The 18,923-nt window shown below is 46.5% G+C and overlaps 1 protein-coding gene across 4 annotated transcripts in view; it reads right to left on the reverse strand.

Annotated features, from left to right (window-relative positions):
- Positions 1-18,923, reverse strand: part of LOC138503907 (mucin-5B-like) — a 444,631-nt gene that overhangs the window by 57,937 nt on the left and 367,771 nt on the right. The window contains exon 39 of one of the 4 annotated variants that reach the window (XM_069623992.1): positions 12,697-13,385. The exons of 2 other annotated variants lie outside the window; for them this stretch is intronic. The gene's annotated coding sequence lies outside the window, so the exon portion shown is untranslated. Of the gene's footprint in view, positions 1-12,696; positions 13,386-17,929; positions 18,310-18,923 lie in introns of those variants that run through there. One more of the 4 variants, XM_069623994.1, reaches the window with a different exon arrangement.

Below are 18,923 nucleotides of genomic sequence, written 5' to 3' on the forward strand. Positions count from 1 at the left end.
CCTACTATGCAGGCTATGTTGGGCAGCTGGGGAGGGCCTGGTAGGGAGGCTAACGGCCAACATCAACAGGAATGGGTGGTGTTCTATGGCATCAAAGGATGTGGGCAAACCGGATCCATTCATCCTGGAGGCTGGTATATGCAGGCAGTAAATACACTTGGTTTTGGGGTGGTTTATCGGCAGGCAGCTTGGATCCATGCAGTTGGTGGAGTGAAGTATTTGGAGATTTCTGGTTACTGATTACTAGTGGGGGACATTATGGCTAATGGTGTTGTGTAGCAGCAGTGACATTTTATTTATAGTAGCAGTGATAGTGTATGACAATAGTGGTGCAGACACAGGGCCGGGGTGAGGGAAAAACTGAAACACTTCCATATTGGAAGTGAGGACTAGCTTTTTGTATTCCCTGTTGCAGTAGTGTGGCATAATGAAGATTTTGAATGAGTTCCCTTTCCCAAAGCCTCAGTAGTGAAGCTGAGAACAGTGGCATTCATGCCTAAATAGTTAAGTTAAATGGTATCCAGCTGCAGGCCCTTGGAGGACCAAGATTGGTATGCGAACGGCAGAGCGAGGATAGGGATGCAGCCTTCCTGAAGGACAAATCCATGGGAGTCCGGTTAGAGGTCTTGAGCTGCCAACATGTTAGGTTTAGATTTAGGATGCTAGTGCCTCCCCACACCCTGCCGAGAAAATGCCCATCTAATTTGAACTACCAGGCAGCTAGGGAATAGTGTACACAAATGCAAAAGTATTAGATTGATTAATGTGGTCATTGAGAAATTGCGGGGGTATACCGCAGGTGACCAACAGATAAGGGGGTAGGGGAACGAGGATCAGAACATCCCATGATTTGTGATGCGAAAAGCAAGTAGTGATGCCAACAAATTAGTTAATTGATGGGTGGGGCATTGTTGGGGCACCTGCTTGCCTGGTATCAAGAGGCGCGCATTGCTATTACAAAAGGCCAATTTGACCTTTGAGTTGCCCACTGAGCTCATGCTAATAACCAGGTGCACACCATGTGACTTGGTCGATGGGGTGGGTAACATCTGGGTGACTCGCCAGCCTAAACCGGGGGAAGGTAACTCTCAGGGTAGCAACTGAGCAAAGGTTCTGAGTTGGTATATAGAGGCAAAGTTTCACCTGCCGGAGGCCTGGGCCTTTCCCGTAGAAGGCAAGGTGGACCACACACAAAGCCTTAAATTTAATACGCTTTGCCACCGCGAGCCAATGCAGTTTTCCCCGAATCGCTGTGATGGAACAGAACCGGGAAGCACGCACTGCCGGTCGGGCTGCTGAGTTTTGCAACACTCGCAGCCGCTGAAGAAGGTACGCTGGCTGAGCTAGGTAAAGATCATTGCAGTAATCTGGTAAACCTGCAGTGAGAGAGGATACAACCAAAGAGCGAAGATGAGAAGAAAGATAGGGAAACACTTTCTGAAGGATACAGAGTTTAAAGTGAACTGACAGACTGCGCTGACCTGACTCTGCATAGATAGGAACTCAGAGAGCTTAACCCCTGGTTCTTCACCACCACAGAGGACCAAGTTCAGATGGCCAAAATGCCATAGATTATCGCGCAGGAGCCAAAAATTGACCTACAATTAGCGGCTCAGTCTTCTCGCTGTTAAGGGGAAGACAGTTTTTACCCATCCAAAGATGGATAGCTAACAGGCAAGAGCCACAGCGTTCCACGGAGGCAGGATGGCATAGGTCTAGTCTCACCAGGATCTTTGTGTCATCAGCATAAGAAAAACACTGAAACCCAAAAGAGTGAAACAGCTTGACAAGTGGCTGAATATATAAATTGAAAAGAAGAGCGGAAATAGCAGAACCCTGAGGCACCCCACAGGTGAGGGGCTTCTCAATCGAAACAAACGGAAGAAGTCAAAGGGTCTTGGAATGACCAGTTAGAAAAGACACACACCCATCCAGGACTGAGCCCGAGACCCCCGCCGCAGACAGCCGTTCCAACAAGATGCCATGGACCCTGTGATACTTGTTCCTTTCTGTATACAAAATAAACCCTGTTTTCCTTGCAAAGCGGTGCACCAAGCCTTTTTCCTTAGAGGAGTGTTTTTATTGTGGTTGTGTGGAGGTCTCATCTTACAATGGTTTTTATTTAAATGTGATTCTTTTAGACTAACAAAGCTATCTATCAAAAGCACTAATCAATCACAGACTTATTTTGCCCTGTTTTGGCACCAGTAGTGTAAAGTATAATAGTTGGCAGGCTTTTGAAACTCCCCAATTTTTGAAGATGAGGTCACAGTGAAATAAAATGATTTGCATAGGATCACACACTTTGATTAAGAATTGAAGATGGGATTGTAACCCACATTGCAATTCATGCACTTGTCCACATATCTTCTGAGCTCCTATTGGTCGACATATTTAAGTTTTGGGTTTCAGGAATACATTCTGTTAGTTTATTGTAAAATACACAAATCACTTGTAAAGGAACAAGGCAATGCATGCATTCATAAAGAAACCTGTTTAGCCAAGTATCATTCCAACTTAATTTTACACATTCTGAATGGAATCGTAAAAGTTTCAGAAAGCAAGGCTGAAATATCTCTTTTAAACCACTTTACTTTCAAATACAAAATGGAAAAGTAATTGTTTGACACAATGTAAAGCTTCTTATAAGCATGGTGTTAAAGACATTTGAATATCCAGATACATTCAAACCCTTTCTTTCAAACGAGAAGCCATCATAGGTATAAACTAGGCTTTAAAGTAAAGTTTGTTTTGTTGCTGTCTGTCATTGCCCAGCAAGAAGTGAGTGCCATTTTTTGATAGGTAAATGGATTGGTTTGTGGGCTTTCAGGCTGTCTTCTATCACTCTTGAAAATGTTATACAACGAGGCAGGGAAGTGATGTGTGTTTTGATGTATTTCTTGCTCTACATCTGGTGGTCACTGTATATATTTGTTGCTCTATGCCTTCATTTGTGATTCTGTGTGTTGCTCTCTGGTTGCTTGTGGCTCTTTTGAGTGTTTCACTCAACATCTGATTATTTCTATTTTTTTCAGTCTCTGGTGCTGCCTCTGCTCTGCATTTGTTCATCTGTGTGGTAGCAGTTGTCATTCCTTTTTAGTTGTAGCTGTTAGTTGGTGCTGTAAGTGTTGCATATGATCCAATACAGTTGTCATCGGAAATGAAGATCGGGGAGAGAGAGATGAGATGTTAGGAACGACACATAGTAGATGACAGAGGGACTCCAATGAAGGGAAAAGCACGAGTACACTGGAATACTGAGAACAGAGCTCAGGAGACGGTAGAAGGAAGGATGCAGTATAAATAAACCTGTGGGATGGCATGTCATAGAAACACATGCAAATTCTACAGGATATTTGGGAGAGGCACAGACAAAGTGGGGAAACTGCAAGGTGGATGAGTGATGCAGAGATATGAGCAGCAAAATGGTAATTGCACAGCTGAGCCAAGTACAAATGAAACCGAATGGTGTACTTTTCCGCCAGCACAGTGCTGATTACAATATGTATGTCTGCTTTGCTGTTATCCCAGCTTGAGAGTGAGCCTCAATGTTTGGTGACATAAGCAACTTGGCAGCAGATGTTTTGGAGGTTGACTAGAGGAGCATGGCTGCAGAGACCACTGAATACAGTAGGAGGAGTTACTGTACTGTACGCATGACTACTGGCAATGCAGGTCTGTGTCCACCGTAGTTGTTCTGGTAGTCACCTCCTGCATCTTATTAGCTCCTTTTCTGTAATCCCTATGGCCTCCAAACAGTAAATGCGGATACCAGCCTCTGTCATCTGCCATGATGAACCCGCATAGCCAAGCCACTGCTGGATGAAGTGCCATTGTCCTTTGACCTTTGTTTGGAAGATAGAAGTATGTTAAGTATCATGGAATACAAACTAATGTATTCATGTTTGCCTCCACAGGTTCCAAATCCCATATGTGTATTGACCATCAAAGAGCTGGCAGTGTAGCAAATTCAAGCTGCACCCAATCCAAGTACAATTTCTCTATAACACTTTTCCTCACTTAAATTACTTAAATGTCCCATGCAGCTGCAGAGTGAAAAACACGTCTTTATTTGTGTTTCCTGTAGGTTAAATAGAAGACCAGCCAGCAAAGGACACTCTTGTTGACCCTCACATATTTGGTATGTTTAAAATATTGTATCTTTACCCCTATACCATGGGCATTACAATTAAACTTAGATTTTGGTACTAAACTTAGCATCTCTTGTCTTCCATCCATACAACCCCATGTAATTGTACCATTCTTCTTTGCACTGATAGACAGTCACTCGTCCATACATTCACCCATGCCGGGGCAGGAGAAGTAGATTGGTGCCATGGTACTGTTTTTGTGTCTGCATGCGCACTGTGTGGTGTGTGTACATTTATTTGTTCATGTCTGTGTCGTTATTTAGTCATGTATGTAGTATCTGTTTTTTTAGATCGTCAGTCTGTGTGTGTTTACATCTCTAGTACCATTCAAATGATTATTTGCTGGCATCATTGATATGATATGGCATTTATAACCCGCTTCTACACAAGTGTTTCTAGGCACCAGAAGACAAGGGGGGGAAGACATAGAGAGGGCAAGACAAATGATCCTACTAAGCCTTGTGTCATTCGGATCGGGTAAGTGCGACGATAGAAGTGCAAGGGGAAGGAAATTGGGGAAGTGCAAGATAGAGGAAAATGGGGAAGTGTGATCAGGGCTGCATGGCTCTGAGGAAGTGCAGCCAGGGCAGCACAGCTCTAGGTAAGTGCAAGGAAACAGGGGGGCTGTAGGGGTAACAGTTACAGCCGCTAAGTGCGTAGTAGGCCAAGAGGCAGTGCACAGAAGACTGGTCATGGAGGAGCCTGATACCCTTTGAGGCTCTGAAGGAACCAAGCAATCAGTTGGCGCAGCAGACAGGTATGTTAGCAAGGGAGCAAGAGAGGGAAGGCAGAGGAGAAAAGGATGGCCATGAGCTGCTTCCGGAACTTCAGGTGGTCCGGCTCAAGTTTGAGAGGGGCAGGGAGGCCTGTCCAGAGGGAGGCACCTGCAGAGGAGAGAGAACTAAACACCAATCTCTTCCTGGAGAAGTGTCTGACCCTCAGATTAAGGTAACGGAGCCAAGGGCTCTAGAAGGAAGGTATTTCTGAAGATTGAGTGGATATAGTGTGGGACCCGCCCCAGAAAGACTTGTGAACAATGCAGATGGTCTTGAACTTGATTTTTTCAGCCACCTGTAGCCAGTGGAGGGCTGGAGAGATATGGTCCCTGGGCTTAAGGCCTAGGATAAGTCTTGCAGTCCTGTTCTGGATTAGTTACAGGGTACAAAAAGTAAGGTTAGGCGGATTGAGAAAAAGGCTATTGCAGTAGTCCAGCTTTGAGAGAGCCAGGAGCAAAGTTAGGGTACCTCTGAGGAGGTGAAGCTGGAAGTGGGCCTTTTTGGCAAGGTCCATGATGTGAGTAGAGAAGGAGAGAGTGGAGTCGAAGATGACGCTGCGTTTATTTGGCTCACAGGAAGGCGATGGTAGAGGGCCCAGGGAGGACGGCTAGAGTGAGAGAGGGAAAGTGGGAGCAGGGGTCCCAATGAGAAAGATCTACGTCTTACTGGCATTAAGGCAAAGATTGTTGAAGGCGGATGAATCCTGAATCATGGATAGACAGTCAGAAATGAGTGAGGGAGGAGAGGAGGTCGAGGGAAGCCTGAAAGAGAGCTGAGGAGTGACATTTGCATAACACAAAGTTAGAAGAGGAGGTAGAGATCAGGTAGGCCCAGGTTCACACAATCTGTTGATCAGGGTAGCGGGATTGACCGGGTCGAAAGGAAAGGTCAAGGAGGACGAGGACAGAGGGAGAGCTGGAATCAAGGTTAGAAAGCAGATCTTCACAGGTGTTCAGTAGAGCAGTTTCTGTGCCCCTAGATGCTCTGAAGCCAGACTGATGGTCATGGAGGCAGCCAACAGATTCAGTGTGGAGGGTAAGCTGGGAGATGGTCAGCTTTTCCAGGAGTTTGGCCAAGAAAGGAGTGATTGAAATGGGTGATAGTTTGCAGGAGAGGTAGAATCGGCAGAAAGCTTTTTTTGGAGGGGGTGCACAAGGGAGTGCTTGAGGAGAGAGGGGAAAGATCAAGTGGCGAAAGAGTGATTTATAGAAATCAGCCAAGGCTGGAGCAAGGGTGGCAATGTGGTCCTTCATGGTTCTGGAGGAGCATGGGCGCACCTATAGATCGGACCTGTCTAGAGACATCGTCGGATGTTGTCAGAGAGAAGGAGGAAAAGGAAGGGGAGAGGGAGAGGTGGCCGCCCAACGGGGGCCTGAGAGCGGTGGAGGAAAGAGAGGACAGGATGTCCTGAGTTTTAGTGGTGAAATGAGAAGCCAAAGCCATACTCAAGGCGTGGGAGGGAGCAGGAGAGGTGGAGACTGCAGTAGGACTGGCCAGCTCCTTGCAGATTTTAATGACTTCAGCTGTGTTGTTAGAGGCCGTAGAGATGCAGGCTTGGATATGGACCCTCTTCTTAGAAAGGACAGAGGCCCTCATTACGACCCTGGCGGAAATCGAAAAACGATGGCGGAAATGCAATACCGCCATCGAATAGCGCTCGGTGCGATTATGACCCGTCACCGTAAAGTACGATGCCATTAGCGACACCGTAGATGCCTTAGCATCTTGGATAGCTTTTGTGTGATTCCTAGAGTGAGCTGTAAAGCAGGATTTGTTTTTTTTTGCTGAGGAGTGTTTACACCAAATGGCCTCGATGGCACATTTCTTGGAATGCAAGTTGTGTAGATTGGGGGGAACCATGGGCTAGTGCACTTGGAACATTTGGGCATGTGTCCTTTGAGGGGGCCATGTGTGTTGATGGCTGTTAGGCAGAATCCTGTACAGTACCCTTTGGGAACACTACACACAATTAAGACTACAGGTGTCGATACAATTTCACCTTTGGTACAAGCCTGTACTACACAGTAATGTGGTAGCAGTGGCTGAGCAGCCAGACTTATCTCAAGAGCAAAGTTACACAAAGGACCAATAATTACAGTGATTCAAGTAGACATTAACTCAAGGTTTCTTGGTAAAAAGAATATACATTTATCTACACATTGGTTCAGAAAATATTACACTAGCAAACGCAGCTCAATATCAATAGCAAGTATACTACACAACACCACCAATAAATTACTAAACAAGTTCAGCTCCCTTGAAGTGTGAGCAAAATGGCACTTCGGTGATTTACAAAAGGGGTGAAAAGATAAGGTTAGAAGAATCAGGGCACAAATATTCTCAGGGAAAAGGTTTTCAGTTCACTAAAACCAGCAATTCCATTCAATAGGCTTGGGCCAAAGTCAATGGTTCATAGTCTTGTAGAGGATAGCACAGTTCTGGTAGTAAACGGTTAAATCTTTGCCACGGGTTTTAGAAGAATTTGGTCAGGCGAAAAGTTAGGCAAATGTTTAGGGAAGGACAAGCCTTCAAAGAGGGGAAAGTTTCACAAACTTTCTCTGTGGCAGAAAGATTTCCAGACCACGTTTGCACAGTACCTTTTGAATGAAGAAAAAGCTGTAGCTGAGGCAGTTGTTCCTGGCAGTTCCCGCAGGTCTCGCAGTTCCTGTGCTTCAGTCATGGGGACAAGAAGGAGGACATTGAGGTTCCTGAACTGCTCAGGGAAGAGGCCACAAGCTTGGCTAGGGCGTCGATTTAAGGTGTGAGTGCCTTAACGACCACAAACTGGTATCCTTCCCACTGGCTATCCATTTTTCCACAGCACTCTGTAGAAAATTCGACCAGGAGGGGATGGTTTCCAGGCGGCTTGCGAGTTGGTTGTTCCCTCCAAACTCAAGGGAACAAGTTAACCTTGAAGGGTTTCTATGTCGATGGAGTTTCAGGCAATTCGGACCTGCAGCAGGGCTTCACTGGTCGTCCAGGAGTTGCAGCAGTCCTCTTCCTTCAGCTCGTCTTCGATTCTTTTGTTCCAGTGGTCGACTCTGCTTTCCAAGTCCCAGAGACCTGCTTTTAAACAGTTTTCCCCCATTCATTCCAGCCTGGCTGTCACTCACCCAGCAGGGTGGCTGTCCTTGCTGGACAGCCAGCAGGCCAATCCCACCAGAGTTTATTTGGGTCTCCTAGGAGACTAAGCACAGGGAGTTCCGGGCACCTCCCTCACATCCTGTCCACCCCAGACACTCGGGCGCCAGAGGAGGGCTTCAGCACTGAAGCCCGCCAAAGGCCAACAAACAAAGGGACCAAACCTGGTTTGGCGCGCAGAGTTAAACACAAGAAGGACCTTTCATAAAACAAGTGGCAAAAAAAGTCGACCGCAGTCTGTTATTACAGATAGGTCTTTGGCAATATATTGAAAAACATGGCTGACCCAATTTATAGCTACCATTGTTCGCAGTCTGGACAAATCATGGTAGTTTGATCTAAACCACTGCCACCAGCCATTTAAAGTAGGAAAGGGTAACATTTGACTTTTACATGAATGTTTTGACTAAGGGATGCTAAGCAACACCTCCAGCTCTCTATAGGAAAATAGTGTGTGCTGGGTCAGTAATTTTAAAGAGACTAGCAAAGTCAATTTAAATGTACATGCTCTGGGACACAGTAGTCAGAGAAGGTATTTAAACCTTGGGGAGTCTGGAAGATGCCCCTGTGCCACTGCACTAAAGGTGCTGTGTGACACACAAGAAAAAGATGATGCCTATGGAGTTGTTTAAAACTCCATAACCAAAGAACGCACAAGTAAAACACACCAGAAAATACATGAAAGAGTGGGGAAAAAAAGACTCCCACTCTTTCCAGGTAAAAAATCAAATCCTAGAAATCCAGCAAAGTTGCTGGGGGTCTCAAAAGGTAAGGGAAATTAGCACATTCTTGAGAAGTCTCCCTAACAATGGCTGATGCAAGGGAGGTGTTATAGTGGTTAACTGGGGCAACTACATCAGAGGTATTGCGTGGGAATAGTTATGCATGCATCTTGAGATGATCTTGGGGGGTCAGGTGGGAAGCAAGATGGGTTCACTTTGTGGGGGGATGGTGAATGCAATTATATGGTGGTCTGACAATGCACAAGGGGTGTTGGAGAGGCCCACAGTGTTACAATTGTGGTCAAGTAGTCAATCAAGTGTGCGCTCATGAGTGTGTGTGGGCTGAGAAGTTTTTGGGAGTAGCCCGAGTTGGAGCTGGTATGGGATGCAGCATCCTTGTCAAGGGGGTCAGCATAGCCGAGGTTGAGGTCACCCAGGGCAATGCTATTGGAATTAGGATTGCTATTGCCCACTCAAGAGTCAGGTCGTCCTCAAAGGTGGTGGTGGGTCCAGGTGCGCGGTAGATGATATGCAGCATGTTGCTGGAAATGGGAATCGGTGATAGCTGAGCTGTGAGTGAGAGGCAGTTTTGGAGGGGATAGAAGGTAGTCTGAGGATGGAGAGTGTGTCTTTATAGATGATGACAAGTCCACCCTCTTTCTGCGTGAATCTGTCATTTCAGAGGACTGCATAGTTGGGAGGTATAACAATGGAGAGGGCAGGGCCAGCGGCATCATGGAGCCAGGTTGCATTGATAGCTAAAATGCCTAGGGTGGTGACCTCAATGAGATCAAGAATGTCTGCATGAGCACTAAGTGAGCATGCATTGATTAAGGCACATTGGATACTAGATGGAGGAGTGGGGGTATAGTGGAGGGTGGTTAGGAGTGTTGGTGAGTTGAAGGCGCATGATGGGAATGCAGGGGACAGTGGTTTTTTGAGAGCTCATGCAGTTGTTACGAGTGAGGAGGGAGGTAGGGGGGAAGCATGGCTGTGAGGTGCAAGTTGAGAGCTGTCAGAGGTGATCGGCTCCATTATGGGGCAGAGTGAGTGAAGTGGGAATCGTGTTGTGGCTAGGAGAGCTACTGTGGGTGATATATCTGATGGAGGCTGCTTGGGGTTAGGGCAGTCTGCTCGGTCTGGGGCCACAGTGGGTGTGGGTGGTTGTGATGCTGTTGGGGGGTTTGGGCAGATGGGAGGAGTTAAGCATGGGCTGGAGGAGCAGATGGAGGGAAGGACGTATGTAAGGGTGAGGGGAATATAAGGGGGCAGCTGAGGTGGAGCACTCCTCTCATACTTGGGTACACACTATCAAGCATCCGCTTACCTGCTGTCTGGGACCAACCATGCTTTGACCGGCTAAGATGGGTGTAGGCCATGTGGAAATCCTGTGGGCAGCGTTGGCTGCACCATCCATTTTGTGGCACTATTCAGCAGATTGCTGGTAGGCAGCTTGTTGTGTAGCTGTATAGGCAGCCTACTATGCAGGCTATGTTGGGCAGCTGGGGAGGGCCTGGTAGGGAGGCTAACGGCCAACATCAACAGGAATGGGTGGTGTTCTATGGCATCAAAGGATGTGGGCAAACCGGATCCATTCATCCTGGAGGCTGGTATATGCAGGCAGTAAATACACTTGGTTTTGGGGTGGTTTATCGGCAGGCAGCTTGGATCCATGCAGTTGGTGGAGTGAAGTATTTGGAGATTTCTGGTTACTGATTACTAGTGGGGGACATTATGGCTAATGGTGTTGTGTAGCAGCAGTGACATTTTATTTATAGTAGCAGTGATAGTGTATGACAATAGTGGTGCAGACACAGGGCCGGGGTGAGGGAAAAACTGAAACACTTCCATATTGGAAGTGAGGACTAGCTTTTTGTATTCCCTGTTGCAGTAGTGTGGCATAATGAAGATTTTGAATGAGTTCCCTTTCCCAAAGCCTCAGTAGTGAAGCTGAGAACAGTGGCATTCATGCCTAAATAGTTAAGTTAAATGGTATCCAGCTGCAGGCCCTTGGAGGACCAAGATTGGTATGCGAACGGCAGAGCGAGGATAGGGATGCAGCCTTCCTGAAGGACAAATCCATGGGAGTCCGGTTAGAGGTCTTGAGCTGCCAACATGTTAGGTTTAGATTTAGGATGCTAGTGCCTCCCCACACCCTGCCGAGAAAATGCCCATCTAATTTGAACTACCAGGCAGCTAGGGAATAGTGTACACAAATGCAAAAGTATTAGATTGATTAATGTGGTCATTGAGAAATTGCGGGGGTATACCGCAGGTGACCAACAGATAAGGGGGTAGGGGAACGAGGATCAGAACATCCCATGATTTGTGATGCGAAAAGCAAGTAGTGATGCCAACAAATTAGTTAATTGATGGGTGGGGCATTGTTGGGGCACCTGCTTGCCTGGTATCAAGAGGCGCGCATTGCTATTACAAAAGGCCAATTTGACCTTTGAGTTGCCCACTGAGCTCATGCTAATAACCAGGTGCACACCATGTGACTTGGTCGATGGGGTGGGTAACATCTGGGTGACTCGCCAGCCTAAACCGGGGGAAGGTAACTCTCAGGGTAGCAACTGAGCAAAGGTTCTGAGTTGGTATATAGAGGCAAAGTTTCACCTGCCGGAGGCCTGGGCCTTTCCCGTAGAAGGCAAGGTGGACCACACACAAAGCCTTAAATTTAATACGCTTTGCCACCGCGAGCCAATGCAGTTTTCCCCGAATCGCTGTGATGGAACAGAACCGGGAAGCACGCACTGCCGGTCGGGCTGCTGAGTTTTGCAACACTCGCAGCCGCTGAAGAAGGTACGCTGGCTGAGCTAGGTAAAGATCATTGCAGTAATCTGGTAAACCTGCAGTGAGAGAGGATACAACCAAAGAGCGAAGATGAGAAGAAAGATAGGGAAACACTTTCTGAAGGATACAGAGTTTAAAGTGAACTGACAGACTGCGCTGACCTGACTCTGCATAGATAGGAACTCAGAGAGCTTAACCCCTGGTTCTTCACCACCACAGAGGACCAAGTTCAGATGGCCAAAATGCCATAGATTATCGCGCAGGAGCCAAAAATTGACCTACAATTAGCGGCTCAGTCTTCTCGCTGTTAAGGGGAAGACAGTTTTTACCCATCCAAAGATGGATAGCTAACAGGCAAGAGCCACAGCGTTCCACGGAGGCAGGATGGCATAGGTCTAGTCTCACCAGGATCTTTGTGTCATCAGCATAAGAAAAACACTGAAACCCAAAAGAGTGAAACAGCTTGACAAGTGGCTGAATATATAAATTGAAAAGAAGAGCGGAAATAGCAGAACCCTGAGGCACCCCACAGGTGAGGGGCTTCTCAATCGAAACAAACGGAAGAAGTCAAAGGGTCTTGGAATGACCAGTTAGAAAAGACACACACCCATCCAGGACTGAGCCCGAGACCCCCGCCGCAGACAGCCGTTCCAACAAGATGCCATGGACCCTGTGATACTTGTTCCTTTCTGTATACAAAATAAACCCTGTTTTCCTTGCAAAGCGGTGCACCAAGCCTTTTTCCTTAGAGGAGTGTTTTTATTGTGGTTGTGTGGAGGTCTCATCTTACAATGGTTTTTATTTAAATGTGATTCTTTTAGACTAACAAAGCTATCTATCAAAAGCACTAATCAATCACAGACTTATTTTGCCCTGTTTTGGCACCAGTAGTGTAAAGTATAATAGTTGGCAGGCTTTTGAAACTCCCCAATTTTTGAAGATGAGGTCACAGTGAAATAAAATGATTTGCATAGGATCACACACTTTGATTAAGAATTGAAGATGGGATTGTAACCCACATTGCAATTCATGCACTTGTCCACATATCTTCTGAGCTCCTATTGGTCGACATATTTAAGTTTTGGGTTTCAGGAATACATTCTGTTAGTTTATTGTAAAATACACAAATCACTTGTAAAGGAACAAGGCAATGCATGCATTCATAAAGAAACCTGTTTAGCCAAGTATCATTCCAACTTAATTTTACACATTCTGAATGGAATCGTAAAAGTTTCAGAAAGCAAGGCTGAAATATCTCTTTTAAACCACTTTACTTTCAAATACAAAATGGAAAAGTAATTGTTTGACACAATGTAAAGCTTCTTATAAGCATGGTGTTAAAGACATTTGAATATCCAGATACATTCAAACCCTTTCTTTCAAACGAGAAGCCATCATAGGTATAAACTAGGCTTTAAAGTAAAGTTTGTTTTGTTGCTGTCTGTCATTGCCCAGCAAGAAGTGAGTGCCATTTTTTGATAGGTAAATGGATTGGTTTGTGGGCTTTCAGGCTGTCTTCTATCACTCTTGAAAATGTTATACAACGAGGCAGGGAAGTGATGTGTGTTTTGATGTATTTCTTGCTCTACATCTGGTGGTCACTGTATATATTTGTTGCTCTATGCCTTCATTTGTGATTCTGTGTGTTGCTCTCTGGTTGCTTGTGGCTCTTTTGAGTGTTTCACTCAACATCTGATTATTTCTATTTTTTTCAGTCTCTGGTGCTGCCTCTGCTCTGCATTTGTTCATCTGTGTGGTAGCAGTTGTCATTCCTTTTTAGTTGTAGCTGTTAGTTGGTGCTGTAAGTGTTGCATATGATCCAATACAGTTGTCATCGGAAATGAAGATCGGGGAGAGAGAGATGAGATGTTAGGAACGACACATAGTAGATGACAGAGGGACTCCAATGAAGGGAAAAGCACGAGTACACTGGAATACTGAGAACAGAGCTCAGGAGACGGTAGAAGGAAGGATGCAGTATAAATAAACCTGTGGGATGGCATGTCATAGAAACACATGCAAATTCTAAAGGATATTTGGGAGAGGCACAGACAAAGTGGGGAAACTGCAAGGTGGATGAGTGATGCAGAGATATGAGCAGCAAAATGGTAATTGCACAGCTGAGCCAAGTACAAATGAAACCGAATGGTGTACTTTTCCGCCAGCACAGTGCTGATTACAATATGTATGTCTGCTTTGCTGTTATCCCAGCTTGAGAGTGAGCCTCAATGTTTGGTGACATAAGCAACTTGGCAGCAGATGTTTTGGAGGTTGACTAGAGGAGCATGGCTGCAGAGACCACTGAATACAGTAGGAGGAGTTACTGTACTGTACGCATGACTACTGGCAATCCAGGTCTGTGTCCACCGTAGTTGTTCTGGTAGTCACCTCCTGCATCTTATTAGCTCCTTTTCTGTAATCCCTATGGCCTCCAAACAGTAAATGCGGATACCAGCCTCTGTCATCTGCCATGATGAACCCGCATAGCCAAGCCACTGCTGGATGAAGTGCCATTGTCCTTTGACCTTTGTTTGGAAGATAGAAGTATGTTAAGTATCATGGAATACAAACTAATGTATTCATGTTTGCCTCCACAGGTTCCAAATCCCATATGTGTATTGACCATCAAAGAGCTGGCAGTGTAGCAAATTCAAGCTGCACCCAATCCAAGTACAATTTCTCTATAACACTTTTCCTCACTTAAATTACTTAAATGTCCCATGCAGCTGCAGAGTGAAAAACACGTCTTTATTTGTGTTTCCTGTAGGTTAAATAGAAGACCAGCCAGCAAAGGACACTCTTGTTGACCCTCACATATTTGGTATGTTTAAAATATTGTATCTTTACCCCTATACCATGGGCATTACAATTAAACTTAGATTTTGGTACTAAACTTAGCATCTCTTGTCTTCCATCCATACAACCCCATGTAATTGTACCATTCTTCTTTGCACTGATAGACAGTCACTCGTCCATACATTCACCCATGCCGGGGCGGGAGAAGTAGATTGGTGCCATGGTACTGTTTTTGTGTCTGCATGCGCACTGTGTGGTGTGTGTACATTTATTTGTTCATGTCTGTGTCGTTATTTAGTCATGTATGTAGTATCTGTTTTTTTAGATCGTCAGTCTGTGTGTGTTTACATCTCTAGTACCATTCAAATGATTATTTGCTGGCATCATTGATATGATATGGCATTTATAACCCGCTTCTACACAAGTGTTTCTAGGCACCAGAAGACAAGGGGGGGAAGACATAGAGAGGGCAAGACAAATGATCCTACTAAGCCTTGTGTCATTCGGATCGGGTAAGTGCGACGATAGAAGTGCAAGGGGAAGGAAATTGGGGAAGTGCAAGATAGAGGAAAATGGGGAAGTGTGATCAGGGCTGCATGGCTCTGAGGAAGTGCAGCCAGGGCAGCACAGCTCTAGGTAAGTGCAAGGAAACAGGGGGGCTGTAGGGGTAACAGTTACAGCCGCTAAGTGCGTGGTAGGCCAAGAGGCAGTGCACAGAAGACTGGTCATGGAGGAGCCTGATACCCTTTGAGGCTCTGAAGGAACCAAGCAATCAGTTGGCGCAGCAGACAGGTATGTTAGCAAGGGAGCAAGAGAGGGAAGGCAGAGGAGAAAAGGATGGCCATGAGCTGCTTCCGGAACTTCAGGTGGTCCGGCTCAAGTTTGAGAGGGGCAGGGAGGCCTGTCCAGAGGGAGGCACCTGCAGAGGAGAGAGAACTAAACACCAATCTCTTCCTGGAGAAGTGTCTGACCCTCAGATTAAGGTAACGGAGCCAAGGGCTCTAGAAGGAAGGTATTTCTGAAGATTGAGTGGATATAGTGTGGGACCCGCCCCAGAAAGACTTGTGAACAATGCAGATGGTCTTGAACTTGATTTTTTCAGCCACCTGTAGCCAGTGGAGGGCTGGAGAGATATGGTCCCTGGGCTTAAGGCCTAGGATAAGTCTTGCAGTCCTGTTCTGGATTAGTTACAGGGTACAAAAAGTAAGGTTAGGCGGATTGAGAAAAAGGCTATTGCAGTAGTCCAGCTTTGAGAGAGCCAGGAGCAAAGTTAGGGTACCTCTGAGGAGGTGAAGCTGGAAGTGGGCCTTTTTGGCAAGGTCCATGATGTGAGTAGAGAAGGAGAGAGTGGAGTCGAAGATGACGCTGCGTTTATTTGGCTCACAGGAAGGCGATGGTAGAGGGCCCAGGGAGGACGGCTAGAGTGAGAGAGGGAAAGTGGGAGCAGGGGTCCCAATGAGAAAGATCTACGTCTTACTGGCATTAAGGCAAAGATTGTTGAAGGCGGATGAATCCTGAATCATGGATAGACAGTCAGAAATGAGTGAGGGAGGAGAGGAGGTCGAGGGAAGCCTGAAAGAGAGCTGAGGAGTGACATTTGCATAACACAAAGTTAGAAGAGGAGGTAGAGATCAGGTAGGCCCAGGTTCACACAATCTGTTGATCAGGGTAGCGGGATTGACCGGGTCGAAAGGAAAGGTCAAGGAGGACGAGGACAGAGGGAGAGCTGGAATCAAGGTTAGAAAGCAGATCTTCACAGGTGTTCAGTAGAGCAGTTTCTGTGCCCCTAGATGCTCTGAAGCCAGACTGATGGTCATGGAGGCAGCCAACAGATTCAGTGTGGAGGGTAAGCTGGGAGATGGTCAGCTTTTCCAGGAGTTTGGCCAAGAAAGGAGTGATTGAAATGGGTGATAATTTGCAGGAGAGGTAGAATCGGCAGAAAGCTTTTTTTGGAGGGGGTGCACAAGGGAGTGCTTGAGGAGAGAGGGGAAAGATCAAGTGGCGAAAGAGTGATTTATAGAAATCAGCCAAGGCTGGAGCAAGGGTGGCAATGTGGTCCTTCATGGTTCTGGAGGAGCATGGGCGCACCTATAGATCGGACCTGTCTAGAGACATCGTCGGATGTTGTCAGAGAGAAGGAGGAAAAGGAAGGGGAGAGGGAGAGGTGGCCGCCCAACGGGGGCCTGAGAGCGGTGGAGGAAAGAGAGGACAGGATGTCCTGAGTTTTAGTGGTGAAATGAGAAGCCAAAGCCATACTCAAGGCGTGGGAGGGAGCAGGAGAGGTGGAGACTGCAGTAGGACTGGCCAGCTCCTTGCAGATTTTAATGACTTCAGCTGTGTTGTTAGAGGCCGTAGAGATGCAGGCTTGGATATGGACCCTCTTCTTAGAAAGGACAGAGGCCCTCATTACGACCCTGGCGGAAATCGAAAAACGATGGCGGAAATGCAATACCGCCATCGAATAGCGCTCGGTGCGATTATGACCCGTCACCGTAAAGTACGATGCCATTAGCGACACCGTAGTGAACGCCAACGCTAACTGCACCAAGTACGCGCATGCGCGCCATGCGAAACCGTAATTACCACCATGGCGCAACGGTACGCGAATTCTGACCCTAGCGGACATATACCTAACGCCATCAAGCATGGCGGAAAGTACCATTCCGCCATGGTGAGAAGTACGGCATCGCGAACCAACCGTAAAAGGCCCTACTGAGTGCCTGTACACCACTCCCTGGCCACATTGCACAACTCCTCGTAGGTGCAATGAAGTCACAATGCAACCAGTGAAATGTACAAGTCACCCATGCATGCCAACGAACAAATGAATCTAGGGGCTCCAAGTGCCTTGTGAGTGGCCATACATATTTGCCATGGCACCATTGCCGTACTGATGCAGCACAGGCATGTGAAGGTTCAAGTCCAGCAACATGAACTGAAATATGAGACAAACAAAAACAGGCCCCCCATCGCTTGACACCAGTGTAAGGCAACATTCAAAGCAGTATCCTGAGTGAGACTGCACCAGCCCTGTACTCCTGCCAGTAAACAAACCAACCATCAGCATAAGCATGTACCACACAAGTTGGCAGAGTGACTGAGCAGCCAGGCTCATCTCAAGAGGGACCAATGGGAGCTGCAGGGCACAGATGGCACGAATACAGAAGCTATTCCAATGGACATGACCTCAGTCTCCCTCCAAGAAACGCACGCAAACACAGGCACCTGTGACCAGCCATATTCTGATAATCACATCATTCCACCAATCCACCTGGCTGACCGGCATCTGTTACACAAAAGCTAATCCCCCGCCCCTGAGCATGACATCATTACAACAGTCATAATGGCAGCCCCTATCCCTGACCTCACTGGGCTTCGTAGGCAAACGCGCCCAGTACAGTACCACGCAACTATACTCAGAAGCCGGAACCCAATGCAGATCTTCTCACAATACATCGCTCCACAAATAGGAATATGCTACATTACTTGCAAAGAATAACGCTACACGGTCAATATCATAATCAAATTTTAATGCACAACAAAATCACCAAGCCCATACAGCTATTAGGTCATGAACTCCAAAATATATTTCATTATTGTGGGCTGCATCCGCAATAAATGACCAGCTTCTTCTTGTGTGACGCCCTGTTCCTTCATGGTACACAGGGGCTACATTCACGTCCAAAAAGGCAACATGGAAGCGCCTAGAACCGCAGGGCCGTCCCATTAGGTAGGCACTAGTCCAGCTGAAAGGTCGATATGTTGCTCCTAGCCACTAGTACTGCGTAAGGGCATGTGGCCCATTGGCGATCGTCCCATAAGATCGTAATGGTGCTCCACTGATTAACACGAAGCAGCAGGTGTCGGGAGTAAAAGCCATCTGCAGGAGTGGCATACAGATGGCAGCGGCAAAAGGGGAGGAGATACCTGTCACCCAAATGAAATGAAAAAGAATAGTATGGGCATCAGAACTTCATTCGAATTACTCACTTCAATGATCACACTAAATCCACAGCCATATGCATGCTAGCCCACTCAAAAGGATTATTCCCACCCAAAAATCACTTGCGAATCATAACTATATAAATCGAGGTGAAAACACTATTACAAACAAGTGTTTGTGTGCATGCGTCTGTTAAAACAGAATCCATTAGATGGGATTAGTAACGTGCATAGACACAAGTGTTTGAAGGCGCGTCGAGACAGGGAGGGTTCAACAAGGGCAGATAGACGATGGTCCCACTATGGCAGCCCTGCATCACATAGCGCAGGGGAAGTGGATAGATTCCAAAAAGCCCTGTACATGGCAAACTCTCCATTAAATCATCTGTCCATGCATCCATACATCATTCCCTCATCCCGGTATGAAAACGCCTGATTATTTACTCACATAACATGTGAAATTTCCATTGAGTCTGTGCGTAATGCAGTCTGCAAAATCCACTGTGCTCCAGCCCGGAATTCCAGTGTTGTGAAGTGACATGTATTTGGGAACGTCCTGCCTTATCGTCCACTACGCTATTGCGCATCCCATACTATTC

The sequence above is a fragment of the Ambystoma mexicanum genome, chromosome 11, assembly GCF_040938575.1.
Source record: "Ambystoma mexicanum isolate Mex_15411 chromosome 11, UKY_AmexF1_1, whole genome shotgun sequence".
In the NCBI taxonomy this organism is placed as follows: Eukaryota; Metazoa; Chordata; class Amphibia; order Caudata; family Ambystomatidae; genus Ambystoma; species Ambystoma mexicanum.